The sequence below is a fragment of the Ranitomeya imitator genome, chromosome 5, assembly GCF_032444005.1.
Source record: "Ranitomeya imitator isolate aRanImi1 chromosome 5, aRanImi1.pri, whole genome shotgun sequence".
NCBI lineage: Eukaryota > Metazoa > Chordata > Amphibia > Anura > Dendrobatidae > Ranitomeya > Ranitomeya imitator.
In genome coordinates, this window is record NC_091286.1 from 290,429,390 (window position 1) to 290,446,228 (window position 16,839).

The 16,839-nt window shown below is 43.1% G+C and overlaps 1 protein-coding gene across 3 annotated transcripts in view; it reads left to right on the plus strand.

The window, feature by feature from the left end:
• The window catches only part of WASF1 (WASP family member 1), a 221,000-nt gene that overhangs the window by 66,273 nt on the left and 137,888 nt on the right, over positions 1 to 16,839 (plus strand). The window contains exon 1 of one of the 3 annotated variants that reach the window (XM_069726225.1): positions 14,356 to 14,480. The exons of the other annotated variants lie outside the window; for them this stretch is intronic. The gene's annotated coding sequence lies outside the window, so the exon portion shown is untranslated. Of the gene's footprint in view, positions 1 to 14,355; positions 14,481 to 16,839 lie in introns of those variants that run through there. 3 annotated transcript variants of the gene reach the window in all.

The following is a 16,839-nucleotide window of genomic DNA, read 5'->3' on the forward strand; positions in this document are numbered from 1 at the left end:
AACGTGGAGGCGGGTCGGTCAACGCGTCCTACTTGAAAAATACAGGCTAGGGGGAATAGAAAGAACTCCTGGTAGGATAACTGGTATAGACAAATCTCAGTGTGAATTTCCTATCCTAGATCCAGGAGTTAGGGGTGAATAAACAACCCAAGGAAGCCAAGAGGCACAAAATTTTTCGTGGGTTCGTGTTTCCCAGCTAAACAATTCTTCTAGACGATATAGATCTTGGACTTTAAGGGTCCATTCATTAAAAGATGGAGGGGATGTTTTTCTCCAGTGTATTGAAATCAAATGTTTTGCAGCTGCTAATAAAATGGGTAGTAAGCCGTGTTTCTTTGGGTTAAAGGAGGGAGAAGGAAGGGAAAGCAAAACATCTTGGGGAGACAGGTCTCGATCCATTAGGCCCATACTGCGGAGAGATTTGTTTATGTCTGTCCAGAATTGTTTTAACTCCGGGCAAAACCAGAAGATATGAGCTAGGGAACCCACGGATCGAGAGCATCTCCAACACAGCGGGGAGTCCACCAGTCCCCAATGAAATAATCTTTCTGGGGTTCGGTACCACCTAGTAAGTATTTTAAATGCATTCTCTTGCAGTAGAATACATCTGGAGAATCCATGCGAGTTGGCTAGTACCTGTTGGGTTTCCTGGGAGGAAAGTGTCACCCCCAACTCCGTTTCCCAAGAAGAGAGGTATAAGGGTTTGAATTGAGTTGGGCTTTTGAGGAGGTTCGCATAAAGTTTAGAAACTAGTTTGGTGATTTGTGGTTTTAACCTCACTAGTAAATCGAGCCAAAGCCAGTCTGAAGAGTGACTGACCTTAGTTCTAAAATTCGTCAATATGCGGTGTATGTGATGTTTTTGGAGGAAATTGGTAGGTTGTTTTGTGGCGTTGATCGGCCAATTGTCCTTGCAGGGTATTTGGTTTGATAGGAATTGAGAAATTGAGGCGTTTGGCAACGATGTCCAGAGTCCATAGGTGTCCTCATATGTAGGATCCACCAACCATGGGATGATCCTAATCGGAATGCTTTCAAGAAAGTAGCAGTACGGGAGCTGGTTTGGTATAAGGAAGCGTCTTATAGATAGGGTGTTATGTAGGATCTCATCAAGTTTATTACGTGGGCAGTTGTAGGACAACCAGAGATAAAGATCAACCTCATCCCCTAGCAGGGCAAGTTCTAAATTCGTATTGAAGTTTTCTGGGTTAGGTTTTAGCAGGTTTATCCATCTAGCGAGATGTATAGCTTTATAATAAGTTTTAATATCTGGAAGGCCGAGACCGCCCTTACCTTTGGGAAGAGAGAGAATTTTGAAAGGGAGTCTGGCTTTTTGACAATCAATTTTTTATAATTTAGTTTTATTTGCTGAGAAAAAAAAACAGATTTATATGAGCTGATAAATGGTTTAAAGGGAACTTGTCACCAGGTTTGTCTCATATGAGATAAGACACCATCTTTCAGCTCTATGTACACATTGCTAATATGCTGTATATAGGCCCCCAATCCGAAATACCTGTTATTATACTCGCCTAGGCTATGAGAGGGTGGGTTTTTATGGGCTTCGCTGGTTTCATTTCGGTGCCTCCTTTCTTGCGATGCCATCCTCCTGTGCTTTGTGTGAATGAAGGGTCCTAAGTCATCCACACAGTCTCCTGGCATCGCGCTCCTGCACAAGGGTACTTCTCTGCCCTTACAGTGAAGAACTGCATTGCGCATGCGCCGGGTCTCTTTGACGTTTTCCGGCTCATGCACACTGCAGTACTTTTCTCTGCCCTCGACAGGGCAGAAAAGTTCGCCGGTGCAGAAATGTGATGACGGTGACACCCTCGTGGGTGACGTAGGATGCGTCATCCACACAAAGCAAGAAGGAGGACAGTATCGAAAGACGAAGGGAGGCGCCAGACCAAGACTTATCCTGATCTCCAAGCTGTACCCATAATTAGCCAGATATACTTGATGCACAAAGTCTGTGATATATCTTCTTTTTTTTTTTTTCAACCATGTACTCACCACAAATGTATGTCAGGATTGTTGATTCAGGCTCTTCATGAAGTCATATTTTTTTTACAGGTGTTTATATACTTATTAATCCCTTCTCTACCTTGGTATTTTTCATTTTTGTTTTTTCCTCTCCTTCTTCCTAGAGCTAAAACTTTTTCTTTTTTAATTTTTCTGTCAATTTGGCCGTGTGAGAGCTTGTTTCTTTGCGGGACAAGTTGTACTGTTGAACGACACCATTGATCTTACCATATAATGCATTGGAAAACAGGAAAAAAATTTCAAGTATGCTGAAATTGCAAAAAAAAACAGTGCAAATCCACGATTGTTTTTTTTTTCCTGTCATGTTCACTTAATGCTAAAACTGACCTGCCATTATGATTCTCCAGGTCATTACGAGTTCGTATTCTGAAGACCCCCTGGCTGTCATGCCAACTCATCGTCACAACGGGATCATGTGACAGGGCGCCGATGGGTAGGGTTTGTGACGTCCTTCCGGTAAGCGTGAATTAAATGCTGCTGTCAGAGATTGCCTGCGGCATTTAACATGTTAACAGCCATGGGTGGATTGCGATTCCACGCGCGGCTGTCAGATCAGCTGTCAGGTGCCTGAAAAAAATGCGCTCTTAGTGCCAGAGCCAGCACCAAAGACAGGGAGGCGACCTAAGATGTATCTACCTATATGTCATAGGTTGTAAAGGGGTTATGACAGAACTTTTTGAGTGTAAACTAAGACTGTATTGACAAACCTTTTCTGTAGCCGACTTCTTTCCTCAGCAAATTCACAAAAGAATTGTGGCTTCAATAAGTTTTCTAGCTCTGTAGGCCTACAAATTGAAATACTGAATATTTCATTACCTAAGGCACTGTTGAGTGAAAAGACAGACCAAAAGCTATTGCAAACAAACAAATCACTTTGGGGGAATGCATTATTTTCATGGATGTACAGTACAGACCAAAAGTTTGAACACACATTCATTTAAAGATTTTTCTGCATTTTCAGGACTATGAAAATTGTACATTCACATTGTAGGCATCAAAACTATGAATTAACACATGTGGAATTATATACTTCCAGCCACCTTTTGCTTTGATGACTGCTTTGCACACTTTTGGCATTCTCTTGATGAGCTTCCAGAGGTAGTCACCGGGAATGGTCTTCCAACAATCTTGAAGGAGTACCCAGAGATGCTTAGCACTTGTTGGCCCTTTTGCCTTCACTCTGCGGTCCAGCTCACCCCAAACCATCTCGATTGGATTCAGGTCTGGTGACTGTGGAGGCCAGGTCATTTGCACCCCATCACTCTCCTTATTGGTCAAATAGCCCTTACACAGCCTGGAGGTGTGTTTGGGGTCATTGTCCTGTTGAAAAATAAATGATGGTCCAACTAAATGCAAACGAGATGGAATAGCATGCCGCTGCAAGATGCTGTGGTAGCCATGCTGGTTCAGTATGCCTTAAATTTTGAATAAATCCCCAACAGAGTCACCAGCAAAGCACCCCCACACCATCACACCTCCTCCTCCATTCTTCACGGTGGGAACCAGGCATGTAGAGTCTATCCGTTCACCTCTTCTGCGTCGCACAAAGACACGGTGGTTGGAACCAAAGATCTCAAATTAGGACTCATCAGACCAAAGCACAGATTTCCACTGGTCTAACGTCCCTTCCTTGTGTTCTTTATCCCAAACAAGTCTCTTCTGCTTGTTGCCTGTCCTTAGCAGTGGTTTCCTAGCAGCTATTTTACCATGAAGGCCTGCTGCACAAAGTCTCCTCTTAACAGTTGTTGTAGAGATGTGTCTGCTGCTTGAACTCTGTCTGGCATTGACCTGGTCTCTAATCTGAGCTGCTGTTAACCTGCGATTTCTAAGGCTGGTGACTCGGATAAACTTATCCTCAGAAGCAGAGGTGACTCCTGGTCTTCCTTTCCTGGGGCGGTCCTCATGTATGCCATTTTCTTTGTAGCGCTTGATGGTTTTTGCCACTGCACTTAGGGACACTTTCAAAGTTTTCCCAATTTTTCAGACTGACTGACCTTCATTTCTTAAAGTAATGATGGCCACTCATTTTTCTTTACTTGGCTGCCTTTTTCTTGCCAAATACAAATTCTAACAGTCTATTCAGTAGCACTATCAGCTGTGTATCCACCAGATTACTGCACAAGACAACTGATGGTCCCAACCCCATTTATAAGGCAAGAAATCCCACTTATTAAACCTGACTACCTCTTGAAGCTCATCAAGAGAATGACAAGAGTCTGCAAAGCAGTCATCAAAGCAAAAGGTGGCTACTTAGAACCTAGAATATAAGACATAATTTCAGTTGTTTCACACTTTTTTGTTAAATATATAATTCCACATGTGTTAATTCATAATTTTGATGCCTTCAGTGTGAATGTACAATTTTCAGTCATGAAAATACAGAAAAATCTTTAACCCCTTTCTGCCATTGGACGTAATATTCCGTCCATGTGGGGTGGGCCTTAATTCCCAAGGACGGAATATTACGTCCAGCGCGATCGGCCGCGCTCACGGGGGGAGCGCCGCCGATCGCGGCCGGGTGTCAGCTGCTTATCGCAGCTGACATCCGGCACTATGTGCCAGGAGCGGTCACGGACCGCCCCCGGCACATTAACCCCCGGCACACCGCGATCAAAGATGATCGCGATGTGCCGGCGGTGCAGGGAAGCATCGCGCAGGGAGGGGGCTCCTTGCGGGCTTCCCTGAGACCCCCGCAGCAACGCGATGTGATCGCGTTGCTCCGGGGGTCTCCTACCTCCCTCCCTGCAGTAAGTCCCGGATCCAAAATGGCCGCGGATCTGGGTCCTGCAGGGAGGGAGGTGGCTTACCAAGTGCCTGCTCAGAGCAGGCACTTGGTAACGCTGCACTGCTCTCAGACAGATCGGTGATCTGTCAGAGTGCTGTGCAAACTGGCAGATCACCGATCTGTATTGTCCCCCCCTGGGGCAAAGTAAAAAAGTTAAAAAAAAAATTTCCAAGTGTGTAAAAAAAAAAAAAAAATCCTAAATAATGAAAAAAAAAAAAAAAATATTATTCCCATAAATACATTTCTTTATCTAAATGAAAAAAAAAAAACAATATAAGTACACATATTTAGTATCTCCGCGTCCGTAACGACCCGACCTATAAAACTGGCCCACTAGTTAACCCCTTCAGTAAACACCGTAAGAAAAAAAAAAAAAACGAGGCAAAAAACAATGCTTTATTATCATACCGCCAAACATAAAGTGGAATAACACGCGATCAAAAAGACGGATATAAATATCCATGGTACCGCTGAAAGCGTCATCTTGTCCCGCAAAAAACGAGCCACCATACAGTGACAACAGCAAAAAAATAAAAAAGTTATAGTCCTCAGAATAAAGCGATGCAAAAATAATTATTTTTTTCTATAAAATAGTTTTTATCGTATAAAAGCGCCAAAACATAAAAAAATGATATAAATGAGGTGTCGCTGTAATCGTACTGAACCGAAGATTAAAACTGCTTTATCAATTTTACCAAACGCGGAACGGTATAAACGCCTCCCCCAAAAGAAATTCATGAATAGCTGGTTTTTGGTCATTCTGCCTCACAAAAATCGGAATAAAAAGCGATCAAAAAATGTCACGTGCCCGAAAATGTTACCAATAAAAACGTCAACTCGTCCCGCAAAAAACAAGACCTCACATGACTCTGTGGACTCAAATATGGAAAAATTATAGCTCTCAAAATGTGGTAACGCAAAAAATATTTTTTGCAATAAAAAGCGTCTTTCAGTGTGTGACGGCTGCCAATCATAAAAATCCGCTAAAAAACCCGCTATAAAAGTAAATGAAAAAAATGTATTTATTTCCATTTTCCCATTAGGGTTAGGGCTAGGGTTAGGGTTAGGGCTAGGGCTAGGGTTAGGGTTAGGGCTAGGGTTAGGGCTAGGGTTAGGGTTAGGGCTAGGGTTAGGGCTAGAGTTAGGGCTAGGATTAGGGCTAGGGTTAGGGCTAGGGTTAGGGCTAGGGTTAGGGTTAGGGCTAGGGCTAGGGTTAGGGCTAGGGTTAGGGCTAGGGTTAGGGTTGGGACTAGGGTTAGGGTTAGGGTTAGGGCTAGGGCTAGGGTTAGGGTTAGGGTTGGGGCTAGGGTTAGGGCTAGGGTAAGGACTAGGGTTAGGGTTAAGGCTACAGTTAGGGTTGGGGCTAAAGTTAGGGTTAGGGTTTGGATTACATTTGCGATTGGGAATAGGATTAGGGGTGTGTCTGGGTTAGAGGTGTGGTTAGTGTTACCGTTGGGATTAGGGTTAGGGGTGTGTTTGGATTAGGGTTTCAGTTATAATTGGGGGGTTTCCACTATTTAGGCACATCAGGGGGATCTCCAAACGCGACATGGCGACCGATCTCAATTCCATCCAATTCTGCATTGAAAAAGTAAAACAGTGCTCCTTCCCTTCCGAGCTCTCCCGTGTGCCCAAACAGGGGTTTACCCCAACATATGGGGTATCAGCGTACTCAGGACAAATAGGACAACAACTTTTGGGGTCCAATTTCTCTTGTTACCCTTGGGAAAATACAAAACTGGGGGCTAAAAAATAATTTTTGTGGGAAAAAAAGAGATTTTTTATTTTCACGGCTCTGCGTTATAAACTGTAGTGAAACACTTGGGGGCTCAAAGTTCTCACAACACATCTAGATAAGTTCGTGGGGGGGTCTAGTTTCCAACATGGGGTCACTTGTGGGGGTTTCTACTGTTTAGGTATATTAGGGGCTCTGCAAACGCAATGTGACGCCTGCAGACCATTCCATTTAAGTCTGCATTCCAAATGGCGCTCCTTCCCTTCCGAGCCCTCCCATGCGCCCAAACGCTGGTTCACCCCACATATGGGGTATCAACGCACTCAGGACAAATTGGACAACAACTTTTGGGGTCCAATTTCTCCTTTTACCCTCGAGAAAATACAAAACTGGGGGCTAAAAAATAATTTTGAGGGGAAATTTTTTATTTTATTTTCACGGCTCTGAGTTCTAAACTGTAGTGAAATACTTGGGGGCTCAAAGTTCTCACAACACATCTAAATAAGTTCCTTGGGGGGTCTAGTTTCCAATATGGGGTCACTTGTGGGGGGTTTCTACTGTTTAGGTACATTAGGGGCTCTGCAAACACAATGTGACGCCTGCAGACCATTCCATCTAAGTCTGTATTCCAAATGGCTCTCCTTCCCTTCCGAGCCCTCCCATGCGCCCAAACGCTGGTTCTCCCCCACATATAGGGTATCAGCGCACTCAGGACAAATTGCACAACAACTTTTGGGGTCCAATTTCTCCTGTTACCTTCAGGAAAATACAAAACTGGGGGCTAAAAAATTATTTTTGTGGGAAAAAAATTTTGTTTTATTTTTACGGCTCTGCATTATAAACTTCTGTGAAGCTCTTATTGGGTCAAAGTGCTCACCACACATCTAGATAAGTTCCTTAGGGGGTCTACTTTTCAAAATGGTGTCACTTGTGGGGGGTTTCAATGTTTAGGTACATCAGTGGCTCTCCAAACGCAACATGGCGTCCAATCTCAATTCCTGTCAATTTTGCATTGAAAGGTCAAACGGCGCTCCTTCCCTTCCGAGCTCTCCCATGCGCCCAAACAATGGTTTACCCCCACATATGGGGTATCAGAGTACTCAGGACAAATTGTGCCACAACTTTTGTGGTCCAATTTCTTCTCTTACCATTGGGAAAATAAAAAATTGGGGGCGAAAAGATAATTTTTGTGAAAAAAAAATGATTTTTTATTTTTGCGGTTCTGCATTATAAACTTCTGTGAAGCACTTGGTGGGTCAAAGTGCTCACCACACCTCTAGATAAGTTCCTTAGGGGGTCTACTTTCCAAAATGGTGTCACTTGTGGGGGGTTTCAATGTTTAGGCACATCAGTGGCTCTCCAAACGCAACATGGCGTCTCATCTCAGTTCCTGTCAATTTTGCATTGAAAGGTCAAACGGCGCTCCTTCCCTTCCGAGCTCTCCCATGCGCCCAAACAATGGTTTACCCCCACATATGGGGTATCAGAGTACTCAGGACAAATTGTGCCACAACTTTTGTGGTCCAATTTCTTCTCTTACCATTGGGAAAATAAAAAATTTGGGGCGAAAAGATAATGTTTGTGAAAAAAAATGATTTTTTATTTTTACGGTTCTGCATTATTAACTTCTGTGAAGCACTTGGTGGGTCAAAGTGCTCACCACACCTCTAGATAAGTTCCTTAGGGGGTCTACTTTCCAAAATGGTGTCACTTGTGGGGGGTTTCAATGTTTAGGCACATCAGTGGCTCTCCAAACGCAACATGGCGTCCCATCTCAATTCCAGTCAACTTTGCATTGAAAAGTCAAATGGCGCTCCTTCCCTTCCGAGCTCTGCCATGCGCACAAACTGTGGTTAACCCCCACATATGGGGTATCAGCGTACTCAGGACAAATTGTACAACAACTTTTGGGGTCCATTTTCTCCTGTTACCCTTGGCAAAATAAAACAAATTGGAGCTGAAGTAAATTTTTTGTGAAAAAAAGTTAAATGTTAATTTTTATTTAAACATTCCAAAAATTCCTGTGAAGCACCTGAAGGGTTAATAAACTTCTTAAATGTGGTTTTGAGAACCTTGAGGGGTGCAGTTTTTAGAATGGTGTCACACTTGGGTATTTTCTATCATATAGACCCCTCAAAATGACTTCAAATGAGATGTGGTCCCTAAAATAAAATGGTGTTGTAAAAATGAGAAATTGCTGGTCAACTTTTAACCCTTATAACTCCCTAACAAAAAAAAATTTTTGGTTCCAAAATTGTGCTGATGTAAAGTAGACATGTGGGAAATGTTACTTATTAAGTATTTTGTGTGACATATCTCTGTGATTTAATTGCATAAAAATTCAAAGTTGGAAAATTGCGAAATTTTCAAAATTTTCGCCAAATTTCCGTTTTTTTCACAAATAAACGCAGGTAATATCAAAGAAATTTTACCACTATCATGAAGTACAATATGTCACGAGAAAACAATGTCAGAATCACCGGGATCCGTTGAAGCGTTCCAGAGTTATAACCTCATAAAGGGACAGTGGTCAGAATTGTAAAAATTGACCCGGTCCATAACGTGCAAACCACCCTTGGGGGTAAAGGGGTTAAATGAGAAGGTGTGTCCAAACTTTTGGTCTGTACTGTACATTATCTCAAAAACTAGAACCAGTTCAGCAAAAGTAATGGGATGTTTTAGGCATCCTTAAAATACCCTAGATTCATTCAAAGAAATCTGAAAAAAAAAAAAAAAACTTTTGTAGACCCACGTTATATTTTGTATAAACTAACAATCTGGGGCATCTTTTTTTGATGACTCTCCATTGTATTATTTCTGCTAAAAAAAAAGTATACATTAATTGACAATTAATTATACATTAATTGGGGATGTGTCCATGGATGATCTTGCACAGTCCAATCAGTGCTGCCCGTGTCGGACTATGTAGAGACACACGTCTTTGATCAGAGAAATGGTAACCACCCAGTTGGCAAATTATGGAGAAATCTCTTTAAGAGAACTAACAGAGGAACGACAGAGATATAAGAAAAAATGTTTCAGAATTGTTATTTTGTGGCGAATAGTATTTACTAAAACAGACATGTCGGTAGTCTTGACGGGTCCTTTTTAAGAGTAAGTAGATTGGTACATCCTTCTTTTTTTAGGCATTTTTCATTTTCTCTTACATATTTTCACATAAAAAGATACATTTGAACTGGGCACGTGGAAGAGGAGAAACTTTTCCAAAAGTTTCTTTTGTTTTCCCTGTTAGGCTGAATGATCATGAATGGATTTCCATAATCCATCCCAAAAAGAAATATACTGAATAGATCCAGTCTTCCTGAATGGTAGAGGATACCATTGGGCAGTATTTTGCATTTAGTGTAGGCACAATTTTACTGTAGCCAATAATTGTTGGTTTTCCTCTACTTACTAGTACAGTATAATATGACATGGCGCTAGAAGTTCCATGGTAACTTCGGCTATACAAATATGTGCAGCTCCTGTAGTTGGGACCTTGTACTTTCAGCTGATATGGACCTCTTTGCTTTCTTATATGAGCTGGTTAAAGAGTTTGCTATTACCCAGTGCATGAGCCTGTGTATTCTTAAGTGGGCCATAGACTTTAGACCTTTGCCAGCAGGATCAACTGATAGTCTAATGTTTGTAGTTGCTGCCAAAAATAAATGGGACATAATGGGCTTTTCATACTATTGTTTCATCTGTTTCATCTAGCAGAAGAAGCCCTGGAGAATACTGTTGCTGTTCATTTTCCTCATTATGCAGTATCGTCTGCCATAGACACGCCAATATGAATATACTAAATATATTGGCAGAAGGTATTTAATGTGAATATTTTGCCTATTTTTTGTAAGACTCAAAACGCGGAATTACAGCGCCAGGTGGAGTCATAGTAACATAGTTAGTAAGGCCGAAAAAAGACATTTGTCCATCCAGTTCAGCCTATATTCCATCATAATAAATCCCCAAATCTACGTCCTTCTACAGAACCTAATAATTGTATGATACAATATTGTTCTGCTCCAGGAAGACATCCAGGCCTCTCTTGAACCCCTCGACTGAGTTCGCCATCACCACCTCCTCAGGCAAGCAATTCCAGATTCTCACTGCCCTAACAGTAAAGAATCCTCTTCTATGTTGGTGGAAAAACCTTCTCTCCTCCAGACGCAAAGAATGCCCCCTTGTGCACGTCACCTTCCTTGGTATAAACAGATCCTCAGCGAGATATTTGTATTGTCCCCTTATATACTTATACATGGTTATTAGATCGCCCCTCAGTCGTCTTTTTTCTAGACTAAATAATCCTAATTTCGCTAATCTATCTGGGTATTGTAGTTCTCCCATCCCCTTTATTAATTTTGTTGCCCTCCTTTGTACTCTCTCTAGTTCCATTATATCCTTCCTGAGCACCGGTGCCCAAAACTGGACACAGTACTCCATGTGCGGTCTAACTAGGGATTTGTACAGAGGCAGTATAATGCTCTCATCATGTGTATCCAGACCTCTTTTAATGCACCCCATGATCCTGTTTGCCTTGGCAGCTGCTGCCTGGCACTGGCTGCTCCAGGTAAGTTTATCATTAACTAGGATCCCCAAGTCCTTCTCCCTGTCAGATTTACCCATTGGTTTCCCATTCAGTGTGTAATGGTGATATTGATTACTTCTTCCCATGTGTATAACCTTACATTTATCATTGTTAAACCTCATCTGCCACCTTTCAGCCCAAGTTTCCAACTTATCCAGATCCATCTGTAGCAGAATACTATCTTCTCTTGTCGTGAGTCGTGAAAGACGAGTTGAAAAAATTATTTTGTGGCCCCATAAGCAATCCAATACTAGACAAAGCCATCTTAAATGCTGAAATCACTAAGCTAAAATTAAAAAAGTATACTTACCTTATAGACTAGTATCATTCCAGCAATGTCAACGCTTTGTCTCCTAACGGTCATGTGAGCACTGCAGCCAATCGGCAGCTGCTGATCAGCTGCAGCCTTCACACTTCTGCCTGACACTTCCTTTACCTTAGATCTACTATATAATTATCTAAGGGTCACTTCCGTCTTTCTGTTCTTCTGTCTGTCACAGATATTCATTGGTCGCGGCCTCTGTCTACCATGGAATCCAAGTCGCTGATTGGTCTCGCCAGCTGCCTGTCATAACTGCCGCAACCAATCGGCGACGGCCACAGTCCGATTAGTCCCTCCCTACTCCCCTGCAGTCAGTGCCCGGCGCCCGCTCCATACTCCCCACAGTCACCACTCACACAGGGGTAATGTCAGCGGTAACGGACCGCATTATGCCGCGGGTAACTCACTCCGTTACCGCCGCTATTAACCATGTGTGACCAAGTTTTTACTATTGATGCTGCCTATGCAGCGTCAATAGTAAAAAGAGCTAATGTTAAAAATAATTTAAAAAATCATTATATACTCACCTTTCGCGACGCTCCGGTGACCGCTCCATGCAAGCGGCAGGTTCCGGTGCTAAGGATGGTATGCGACAAGGACCGGCCATGATGTCACGGTCATGTGACCGCGACGTCATCACAGGTCCTGCGCGAGAAGGACCTGCCATGACGTCACGGTCATGTGACCGCGACTTCATCACAGGTCCTGCGCGAGAAGGACCTGCCATGACGTCACGATCATGTGACCGCGACGTCATCACACCCTGGGACCAGAAGCTGCCACGTGCACCGCGCACAGGCGACAGAACTACAAGGGGCCCTCGGATCGGAAGGTGAGTACGGTATATGTTTATTTTTTAACCTGTGACATACGTGGCTGGGCAATATACTACGTAGCTGGGCAATATACTATGTGGCTCTGTGCTGTATACTACGTTGCTGTGCAATATACTGCATGGCTCTGTACAATATACTACGTGGCTCTGTGCTGTATACTACGTCACTGGGCAATATACTACGTAACTTGGCAATATACCACGTGGCTGGGCAATATGCTACGTCACTGGGCAATATACTACGTGGCTGGGCAATATACTACATGGCTGGGCAATATACTACGTGGCTGGACAATATAGAACGTTGGCTGTGCAATATACTATGTGGCTGTGCAATATACTACTTCACTGGGCAATATACTACATGGCTGGGCAATATACTACATGGCTGGGCAATATACTACGTGGCTGGGCAATATACTACGTGGCTGGGCAATATACTACGTGGCTGGGCAATATACTACGTGGCTGGGCAATATAGAACGTTGGCTGTGCAATATACTATGTGGCTGTGCAATATACTATGTGGCTGTGCAATATACTACGTCACTGGGCAATATACTACATGGCTGGGCAATATACTACATGGCTGGGCAATATACTACGTGGCTGGGCAATATACTACGTGGACATGCATATTCTAGAATACCCGATGTAATAGAATCGGGCCACCATCTAGTTATATATATATATATATATATATATATATATATATATATATGTATATATATTATAAGATTATACCAGCTCATAAGACATGTAATTGTCCTGATTCTAGAATTACGTATAAGGCCTCATTCAGTTGTACATGTTCTCGATGAGAGACATGTTTCTTCTTGATCTGCAGATTCCAGTGGCTCAAGTGAATAGGTCTGGGAAAAAAAAACATCTCAGGTTGGTACTGTTCGATTTTTACTGTCTAAGGGCTCATGCGAATGACAGTATTTTCAGTCCAAGTGCAATCCGACAAAACCTCAGATTGCACTCGGACCAATGTTAGATTATGGGGCCTTGCACATGTCTGATTTTTTTTTCATTCTTCGGACAGAGATTGTTGAAGGAAAAAAATTGCAGCATGCTAGAGTTTGATCCGTTACTCTGATCGCACTCAACTATGCAAGTCAATGAGTCCATGGAAAACCTTGGACTACACTTGGATGACATCTGATTTCGGTGCGATTTTCACTAACATCTTCTCGTCATCTGAGAAAATCAGAGCACAATATGATCACACTCTGATCAGCGTATTCAAACCAAGCAGGAAATCAGGTACCTGATGGAGTCAACCCGACTTCGAAACGTGTCGTATGTATAAATGATGAACCAAAAAGCATACATACACCCTTGTCTTCACTCGGTGGCAGCACCCAGTAGCCACCGCTCTTTTTCTTGTGTGGTTTTGAATAAGTTTCTTCTCTTCAGTGTCTGGCTCATGGGTCGGAGCAGCAGCCTTTCATTCTTACTAGTTCAGAGTTGTGCCAGGACCCAACCAGGCAGGTGAGTACACACAATGCTTTGCTCGCTGTGTCTCATATTGGGGGGTAACACACTTAGAGACCCTTTTTCTTTTCCCTCTGATCAGAGTGTGATTATAGCATGATCAGTCCGATGAGAGAAAATCCGGTGGTGTGGCCCTGGCCTAATGGGTAGGAGAAGTGGAGAAGTTTTGAAGTTTATCTTTTTTGATACGCTAAAAATGGTGTGATCCTATAAACGTCGGGAGTTTTGTGTTCTATGGAAACTTCCGGACTCTATGTAGAAGATACAACACCGGTGCATCAGTGGATTTCACAAGATCAAATTCCAGCTGATCCCTATCTTTGTGTAATCAGAGTTTCTCGGACTGTGACGTGCTGTAATGCGGCTTGTGTCTCAGCGACTGCAGTGTAATTTCACTGATGTCTGGACCTCTGCACATTGAACACTAGATCCTCGGTAATGTGGTGATATTACTTTTATGGCATTTGTGTTAATGATTACTGCCTCTTGCTTATTTGTCTCATTACATGGTTGAAAACTAGCTTGTGATGTCTTGGTGTCTTTTGCATGTCACCTGATGGAAGGATCTTTTTATGTAATATGTAAAGTATCCTGCTGATATCCCACATGGCCATTGATGGCAGCATTTCAGGACAATTGACCTAAGCGACCTGTGATGCATTTTCATCTTCAGGTATCTTGTTTTATTTTTTTATTCTGTACCTTTAGGGTTTTCACTATCAATTGCTTGGCCTAATGATAAGATTTTTTTTCTTATTTTGACATATGGATTTAATACATATGCCATAATACATGACAAAGCATCTCTAGCTTAATATTGTAATATTTATAGATGATTGGCATTATAGTGATGAGGCAGAGCTAAGCATTTTAGCCATGTGATCCAAGTGCACAGTCCAATATGCACTTAAGAATATATATCTAGAGGTGTTTGACATATATCTAAAAAAATAAGTTATATAGATGTATAAGTGCAGTCCTGATATATCTTGGGAGAAATCAGCTTCACTTCTGGCTTATATTTTTCAAAGGAGAGCACTCTCCTGTTATTTTGAGTTGTTTCAGTATATAATACTGTATTATCATTATTTATTTATATAGCACCATTAATTCCATGGTGCTGTACATGAGAAAGGGGTTACATACAGAGTTATAGATATAGTTTACAGTAAACAAATTTACAGTGACAGACTGGTACATAGGGGAGAGGACACTGTCCTTGTGGACTTACATTCTATGGGATAGTGGGGAAGAGGCAGAAGGTAGGGGTGAGGCAGCGGCTCTGGCGATGGCGAGGCGGCAGAATGGTTATTGCAGGCTGTAGGCTTTCTTGAAGAGATGGGTTTTCAGGTTCCGTCTGAAGGAGCCGAGGGTGGTCGATAGTTGGACGTGTTGAGGCATGGAATTCCAGAGGATGGGGGATATTCGGGAGAAATCTTGGAGGCGGTTGTGTGAGGAATGAATAAGTGTGGAGGAGAGTAGGAGGTCTTGGGAGGATCGGAGACTACGTGAAGGAAGATATTGGGAGATTAGTTCAGAGATATAGGAAGGGGACAGGTTGTGGATGGCTTTGTAGATCAGTGTTAGTAGTTTGAACTGGATTCGTTGGGGAATTGGGAGCCAGTGGAGGGATTTGCAGAGGGGAGAAAAAGGGGAGTAGCGAGGAGAGAGGTACCGTACATACTCGAGTATAAGCCGACCCCCCTACTTTTGCCACAAAAAACTGGGAAAACTTATTGACTCCAGTATAAGCCTAGGGTAGGAAATGCAGCAGCTACCGGTGAATTTCAAAAATAAAAATAGATGCTCCATACCGTTCATTATTGCCCCATAAGATGTTCCATATAAAGCTGTGCCACATATAATGCTGCATACTGTTCATTATGGCCCCATAGATGCTCTGTATAAAGCTGTGCCACATATAATGTTGCATACCGTTCATTATTGCCCCATAGATGCTCTGTATAAAGCTGTGCCGCATATAATGCTCCATATTGTTCATTATTGCCCCATAGAAGCTCCATATAAAGCTGTGCCCAATATATGCTCTGCACCGTTCATTATTGCCCCATAGAAGCTCCATATAAAGCTGTGCCACATATATGCTCTGCACCGATCATTATTGCCCCATAGATGTGCCATATAAAGCTGTGCCATATAGTGCTCTGCACCGTTCATCATTGCCCCATAGATGTGCCATATAAAACTGTGCCATATAGTGCTCTGCACCGTTCATCATTGCCCATAGATGTGCCATATAAAACTGTGCCATATAGTGCTCTGCACCGTTCATTATTACCCCATAGATGTGCCATATAAAACTGTGCCATATAGTGCTCTGCACCGTTCATTATTGCCCCATAGATGCTCCTTATAAAGCTCTGCCATATAGTGCTCTGCACCGTTCATTTGTGCCCCATAGATGCTCCTTATAAAGCCGTTCTACCGGTATATATAATGCTGCCTGCGGCTGCTGCAATAAAAAAAAAAAATGCCATACTCACCTCTCTTACTTGCAGCTCCCGGCGTCTCGTCCCGACGTCTCTCCGCTCTGACTGTTCAGGCAGAGGGTGCCGCGCACACTATATGCGTCATCGCGCCCTCTGACCTGAACAGTCAGTGCGGAGAGATGCCGGGAAGATGGAGCGGCGCCCGGCGTGTGGAACGGGGATAGGTGAATATGCGATACTTACCTGCTCCCGGCGTCCCGCTCCTTCTCCCGGACAGCTGGTCTCCGGGTGCTGCAGCTCTTCCTCTATCAGCGGTCACCATTACCGCTGATTAGAGAAATGAATATGCGGCTCCACCCCTATGGGAGTGGAGTCCATATTCATTTCTCTAATGAGCGGTCCCACGTGACCGCTGAACAGGGGAAGAGCTGCGGCACCCGAAGACCGTGGGACTGCAGGGACAGCGCCAGGATCGCCGGGACTAGGTGAGTATGCCTCAGCCCTCTCTCCCCCTCACCCGCCGACCGTGACTCGAGTATAAGCCGAGAGGGGCACTTTCAGCTCAAAAATTTGGGCTGAAAA